We start from the raw sequence: 6,928 nt of genomic DNA on the forward strand, positions 1-6,928 counted from the left end.
CTGCTGTTCCTGCTGAGCCTTCAGTTGAAAATGATATAGTTGACAGTAACTTGACTTTCAGACGTTCGACACGACACCGAGTACCGCCTGAGCGACTTCAATACTCGATTTTAGGTAATCCCCTAATCTCAGTAGTTCAGTCTCTGCTCCAAAGCCTGTCGGATGCTTTAAGTATTCCATCTGCGTCTGACACAGTTTCAGCGGTTAGTGTCGTCTAGTGCTCTGACATGCGACGGGGACGTGCATGAGTTTAAAGGGGGGAGGATGTAACCCAGGGTAAATATAAATAGAGAATAATAGTAAAATTAATTAATAAAATTAAAGTAAAATATAAATAGTAAAATTATATGGTTCTATTTTCCCAGTCACCTGAACACACCCTTCATTTATATCATCATGCAGGAGTCACATGGTAGGTTCAGTGAATGCTTTCAACCAATCATAGCATGCAAGCATGTTTTTACAAGCTGCGGTGAGTTTCCCCAATCAGTAGTGTGAGGGGGAAGCCACCGGAGCAGTTGCACTCGTTATGTCTCTATACAAACAATGCTTTTCCGCTTATTTCCATCTTAAATGCTTGTTTAATTTTAGCATGCGATCCTGTATTTGTAGTGTCGCCCACCGTCGTCTTTAGAAGCCGACTAGTGCCGCGGTGTGTCGAATATCTGTAGGAATTGGTGAGTCTGTTTGTTGTTGTGTCCGCTAGCATGTTATTATGGCACTGACAACTTTATTGGCATCCTTATTATAATGACGGGTTCTGCTAGCTTAATGCTTATAGCATTAAGCCATCTCATTGTATTGTATCCATCCCTATGGAATTCTATTGGGGTTTATAAATTGTAATGTAAACCTAGCACTTTGTTTCAAAGCTATGGTTTTAAGTATTTAAATGATTTATATACTGAGAGATAGGATTATCAATTGTATCGAATGGAGTGTTATGTAGGAAATAATTCCATTATTTATGGGTGGTTGTTTCCATGCATTTTGAGTATTTTTGTACAATTGTGTTATTGTGTATTGTATTGTTTTATACAATTGTGACTATCTCTGGTGCAGTATTTTGAATACTATGGTGTACACAAATATAGAATATAAAACTAGCTAGTAGGTAAATTTATATTATGAGTAGTGATTAAACCATAGGTCCTGTTTAATTAATACAGGCCAGGTGCGGCCAGTTGCGGGCCAGTTGATGGCGAGCTATCATTACCTGGAACAGAACCTGCCTCAACAACATCATCGCCACCTGTGGGTTCGGTAGGAGGTTGTGCAGCTTTGCTCACCCCCTCACTCTCATATATACACGCACACAGCCATTCACTAGGTTCTGGCTCATGGACTAATTGCATATCAGGGACCATTCACATTATTTGGACATGGTGTTCATCTTTTATGAGCAAAGAATATAGTCCTATACTGTGTAGTGAATTGTCTTTAAATTGAGTACTCTCCAGTTTTCTGAGTTACAAGTTGTTGTTTACCCTTTGTGAACTACTGAACTTCTCTGCAGATTTGAAATATTTTGGGTATTGTTGTTATTGTTTGTCTTTTGTTTTCACTTAATACATGGTACCAACACAAAATCTAAATTATCTGTCTCTGTGTTATTATTTGCTTTTTCAACACCTCCCTCAGACGAACTTTATCTTTTGTAATGCAATTATTAATTAACTATCTATAGCTATATTTAACACACATACCCTGTGTGTATGCTACACTTTTATCACATGTCGACTGGATTATTGCAACTCACTATATTGCGGTATATCAGATTCTCAAATCTTCAGTTAGTCCAAAATGCTGTGGCCAGACTCATCCATAATTGTCACAAATATGATCATATCTCTCCCATCCTCAGATCTTTACATTGGTTACCAGTCCAGCAGAAAATAGATTTCAAAATTCTTCTCTTTGTCTTCAAATCTTTACACAACTTAGCACCGGTTTATCTCTCTGAACTTATTCATCCGTACATTCTGTCCAGAAGTCTCAGATCCCAAGACCAGGCGCTGCTGGTAGTCCCTCGTATCAGACTTAAGCGTAGAGGGGAGCGTGCTTTTGCGGTGGCAGGGCCTTGACTGTGGAACACCATGTCTCTAGAGATCAGAACAGCTCCCAACCTCTCTGTTTTTAAGTCTCTGGTCAAAACTTATCTATTCTCGTTAGCATATTGATTACTTATCTTAGACTGTTCTTATTATTTTACATTTGCTTCTTTGATTTTATAATTAATCTTAGCTTAGTTGTTCTCTATGTGCTTATGTGTGTTTTGCTGCTTTTATTTTTATATGCTTGTTCTGTAAAGCACTTTGGTCTGTCTAGCAGCTGTTTAAATGTGCTATATAAATAAATGAACTTGAACTTAAAACTATATCAGCTATGTCTCTTCCAATTACTCCATATGCCTGATTTGTCTCTATTATACTCGGTAAAATATTTTTCAATCTGTTCGCTAAAACCTTTGGTAAAATCTTCAAGTCAGTATTTAACATGGTTATTGGTCTAAAATTCTTTAAAAGCGTCTTATCACCCTTTCTTTTATATTATTTTCATCAAACCCATACTCATTTTTTGATTGAAAGCCTATTTTTTAAAAACCTCCTCATATACTTCACCTCATATACTTGTAGAATCAAACTTATTTTTTCCTTAAAAACTTTATAAAACTCATTACCTATGCCATCTATACCCTGACTTTTCTTGATTTTCAAATTATTTATTGCCGGTGTTATTTCTTCTAGCTTTATTTCTTTATCGCATTCCATTTTGTCTGCCGCCTCCACTCTTTTTTTTTATTTGTTGTAATAAGAAGTTTCTAATTTTTCCATCCATATCTTTAGTTTTAAATAATTATTCATTATAGCTTCTTACTACTTCCAAAATTCCCTTTGTTTCCTTAATTACTTCACTGTTTTTATTTTTCAATTCTTTTATCATTTCTGATTTAGCTTTTCCCCCTTCTAGGTTAAAGAAGAACATGGTGCATTTTTCTCCTTCTACTGTATATTTTGCTCTACTTCTTAACATAGCTCCATTACATTTACTTTCCTCAAATTTCTTAAATTCCTCCTCCATTACTATAATGTCACAGAGTGACTTCGAGGGCGGAACCAAAAGTGAGAGGAGAAGTTCCGCCCGGACCGAAATGTACAAGCACCCGTCACTTCCGGAAACTCCGGACAGCTCGAATCAAGGGAAATCTACAGCAGGTGTGTCAAATGACATGGCGATCGCAGATGGGGCAGTTTGGATGCTGAAGGGAGTATAAAGAAAGCATTGAAGATACAGGAAGTAGTTGTTGCTTTCCAAGGAACGCCACGAGTGAGACGGAGTGTTTTGGGCGCTGGAGTAGGGCGAAGCAGATGAGAGCAATTGTGAAGTCGCTAAGCGAATTGGAGGATTTAGATACGACTACTAGAACAGGTCCCGTAGGAAAACAGTGCCATTGTGGAACAACAATAACACTTCCGGGTGTCCGTAAGTAGCTGGGGAGAGAAAGAGAGCGGGAGAAGATCAGTATCACGAAGACTGTGAGTACATTGGAATTGCTTATATCGTTGTTTATACTGGGATGAGAAAGAGAGCGGGAGAAGATCAGTACCACGAAGACTGTGAGTACATTGGATTGTTTATATATCATTGTTCATACTTGGATATGGATAACTAATATCTGCTGGAGTGTCCAATAGCTTGTTGAGCGGCCCCATCGTGGAGGACGAGACGAGTGGGTGAGCCGAAGTGAAGTGGGGGTGAACGGATGTTATTTGGCTGTGGCTACACCGTAAAGTTTGGAGCACTTACCGTGCCAGCGACTTTAAACTCCTCCAGGACGAATTCCGACCGGGTGTGGAGTGCCGACCTTAAAAATCACTGAAGTGTGTGTAGTGCAGTGGGTGAGTCTGTCTTTGGTGTGTGTACACCTGAAGTTTTGCAGTGCTGTGCCGTGTCCCTGTTTTCTGTACTCGCCCTCTAGGCCGAGAAAAGTTCCTGTTGGAGAGAACGTAGGCTGCTGTGGCGGTGCCCACCTATTCCATATACGCCCGCCCATAACTCCGTTCCCCGTATCCAACCTGAAGGAGGCGAAGCGTGAATGCAAGACAAGGTATTGTGCGGATATTGTGGGGAAAGCCATTTATTGAAGGGGAGCAATTGACCATCATACGTGAAACAGTCCGCTGTGCATATTTACTGTACTGTGGAGCGATTCCAGCTGTCCGCCCCATCTAGATCTCTGTCCCGTTGGCTGGAGGAGAGGAAAGGGAAGCGGGTGAGTCGGCCCAGCAGTATTTACCGGGTGTAGCCAACCTACCTGAACTGTCCACCGTGACACCACTGGCTGTACCAGGTCCAACGAGCCGCAGCTTGGAGTTCGTAGCCCCATTTCGCCCTTGAACGAAGCCAAGAGGTGAGGTATGGTTTTCCCACTTATCTGCTAGAGCCCACGCACTTGCCAAGGAGAAATTAGCGCTTGCTATCCTTCGTTGTCCAGTTAAAGTTATAGTCACTCTGTTGAATACATACCCGCCTGCACGAGCTAAAAGCTATTGACCTTGAATACGCTCTGTAAGCCCAGCGTGAAGATACAGTCACTCTGTTGAATACATACCCGTCTGCATGAGCTAAAAGCTACTGACCTTGAATACGTTCTGTAAGCCCAGCGTGAAGATATAGTCACTTTGTTGAATACATACCCGTCTGCACGAGCTAAAAGCTATTGACCTTGAATACGCCCTGTAAGCCCAGCGTGAAGACACAGTCACTCTGTGAATACACACCTGTCTGCATGAGCTAAAAGCTATTGGCCTCGAACACGCCCTGTAAGCCCAGTATGAAGGACTAGTTATCTTGCTGAATACCTAACTGTTGACACGAGTTAGAGATCACCTACCCCGGATGCGCCCGCATGCGTCCAGTGTGAAGATTCAGTCACCTTGCTAAATACCTACCTCTTTTACGAGTTAAAAGCTACTCACAACGAATACGCCAGTGTACGTCCAGGGGAAAGACCCAGTTACCTTGCTACATACTTACCTTTGTTACTTACCTGTGCCCTCAGGAACTTGTGTGTTACCCCGTACTTACCTAGGAGGTCTATTGGAGTAGAGGAGCTGTCCAGACGCTGGTGAAGCGAAAACCCGAAGAGCAACGAGTACAGGAACAAAGTATTCTTCTCCGTTTCACCCATTAATCATCGTGTGTTTCTGTTGCCTTCAGGAGAAGAGAAGGGCGCCACGGGAAATCAAGCCGATAAGGAAGGACCTAGGATCAGTCAGGAGATTGGTGGGAGTTCTGCGAAAGGATGAAGGAGCCCTTTTCCCTCTCCCCCTGTGATCACTTACGACCTCCAGATTTCTCAGGCCCAGTCCCCTCCAGTCAAGAGACGAAAATCTAATTTTAGATTCCCCTTTCCCCTTCCCTAAATTATCTTTTTAAATAATTTAAATAAAGTTTGTTTTAATTATACTTACCTTCTCTCGTGTGTCTGGTCATTGGGGTGCTCTTAGGACCTCCTCAAGGTGGAAAACTAGGAAGGGGCGTGACTCCCAACACCTGTGGTCCGCTCCGACCTGTGACAGATTTTGGCGCAGTCGGCAGGATTCCACCTCGAGTGGAGAGACCAAGGTCCCCCAATGGCCGACAATGAGTTGCCCGAAGCCCCACCCCGAGTCATGCCTGTGTTTATGGGAAACCCTTGGATCCAGAAATACGGCGGCACCGAATCAGAGGTGAGACTATCTGAATGGAGAGCTCAGATTGAGTATTTGGCCGGGATTCAAGGATTGAGTGCAGCCCAAAAGCTACAGTTTGTGCTGAACTCCTTGGAAGGAGAAGCGCGGCGCTAAGTCCAGGCCGCCCCGGAAGCTGTGCGGGCTACGGCCCAGTCCATCTTTAACTTCCTGTCCAAGCAATACGGAGACACGACCCCCGTTGCCATCCTTAGAGCCCAGTTTTTCAGTTGTAAACAAGGACCCCGGCAGCCCATACAAGCCTATGCACTACGACTTCGGGTACAGCTCACCAGATTGCAAAAATGTCCAGATCACGGCCTGGAGGATGGAGAGATCCTTCTGAGGGATCAGTTCCAACTAGGACTGCGGGAAGGCCCAGTGCGGCAGAGCCTGCGGGTACAATTCCGATGAGACCCTGAACTGACATTTGAAGATCTGAAGAAGGAGGCGGTCATCGACCAGGTAGAGGTTAAAGATCCCCCCGTGTGTGCGGTCGTAAGTATAGTTTACTCCCCTGACTTCGAGTCCCATCTACAACACATCGAAGAGGTATTCCAGGCCATGGAACGATACGGCCTTAAGCTGCAGCCTGACAAATGCCACCTGCTACAGAGAGGAGTAAAGTTCTTGGGCCATTGTGTGAGCGCTTCGGGTGTGGCGGTGGACCCCGAGAAGGTAGCAGCGGTACGGGAGTGGAGTGCTCTGAAGATGGTGAGACAGTTCAGGTCCTTTTTAGGGTTCGTAGGATACTATTGCTGCTTCATCAAAGGATTCTCCAAAATCGCGAAGCCCCTTAATCAACTGCTGGCAGGGACAGGACGGCCCCGAGGCCGGGGGTCCCCATCCATCACGTGGGACCCCGAGTATTGAGGAGCCTTCCAACAACTTAAACAGGAGTTATTGCAAGCACCGATACTGGCTTATGCAGATTTTAACCTACCTTTTATCTTGTATACAGATGCCAGTAATCTGGGCTTGGGAGCAGTATTGGCCCAGCGACAAGAAGGAGCAGAGCGAGTGATCGCCTACGCCAGCAGGATCCTCCATCCCGCGGAGCGGAACGATGCGAACTATAGCTCGTTTAAACTTGAGCTGTTGGCCTTGAAGTGGGCCTTGAGTGAGAAGTTCAAAGACTATCTGTGGGGAGCGAAGGTACAAGTAATTACTGACAACAATCCCCTTGTTCACTTACA

The 6,928-nt window shown here is 44.0% G+C and overlaps 1 long non-coding RNA gene across 1 annotated transcript; it reads left to right on the forward strand.

The window, feature by feature from the left end:
- The first annotated feature begins 519 nt into the window (after nucleotides 1–519).
- On the forward strand, nucleotides 520–1,595 carry LOC127947421 (uncharacterized). Its single transcript, XR_008151289.1, has 2 exons — nucleotides 520–677; nucleotides 1,170–1,595. It is a non-coding gene; the product is annotated as an uncharacterized LOC127947421 (long non-coding RNA).
- The last annotated feature ends 5,333 nt before the right edge of the window (nucleotides 1,596–6,928 follow it).

Source organism: Carassius gibelio, chromosome A25 (assembly GCF_023724105.1).
Source record: "Carassius gibelio isolate Cgi1373 ecotype wild population from Czech Republic chromosome A25, carGib1.2-hapl.c, whole genome shotgun sequence".
NCBI lineage: Eukaryota > Metazoa > Chordata > Actinopteri > Cypriniformes > Cyprinidae > Carassius > Carassius gibelio.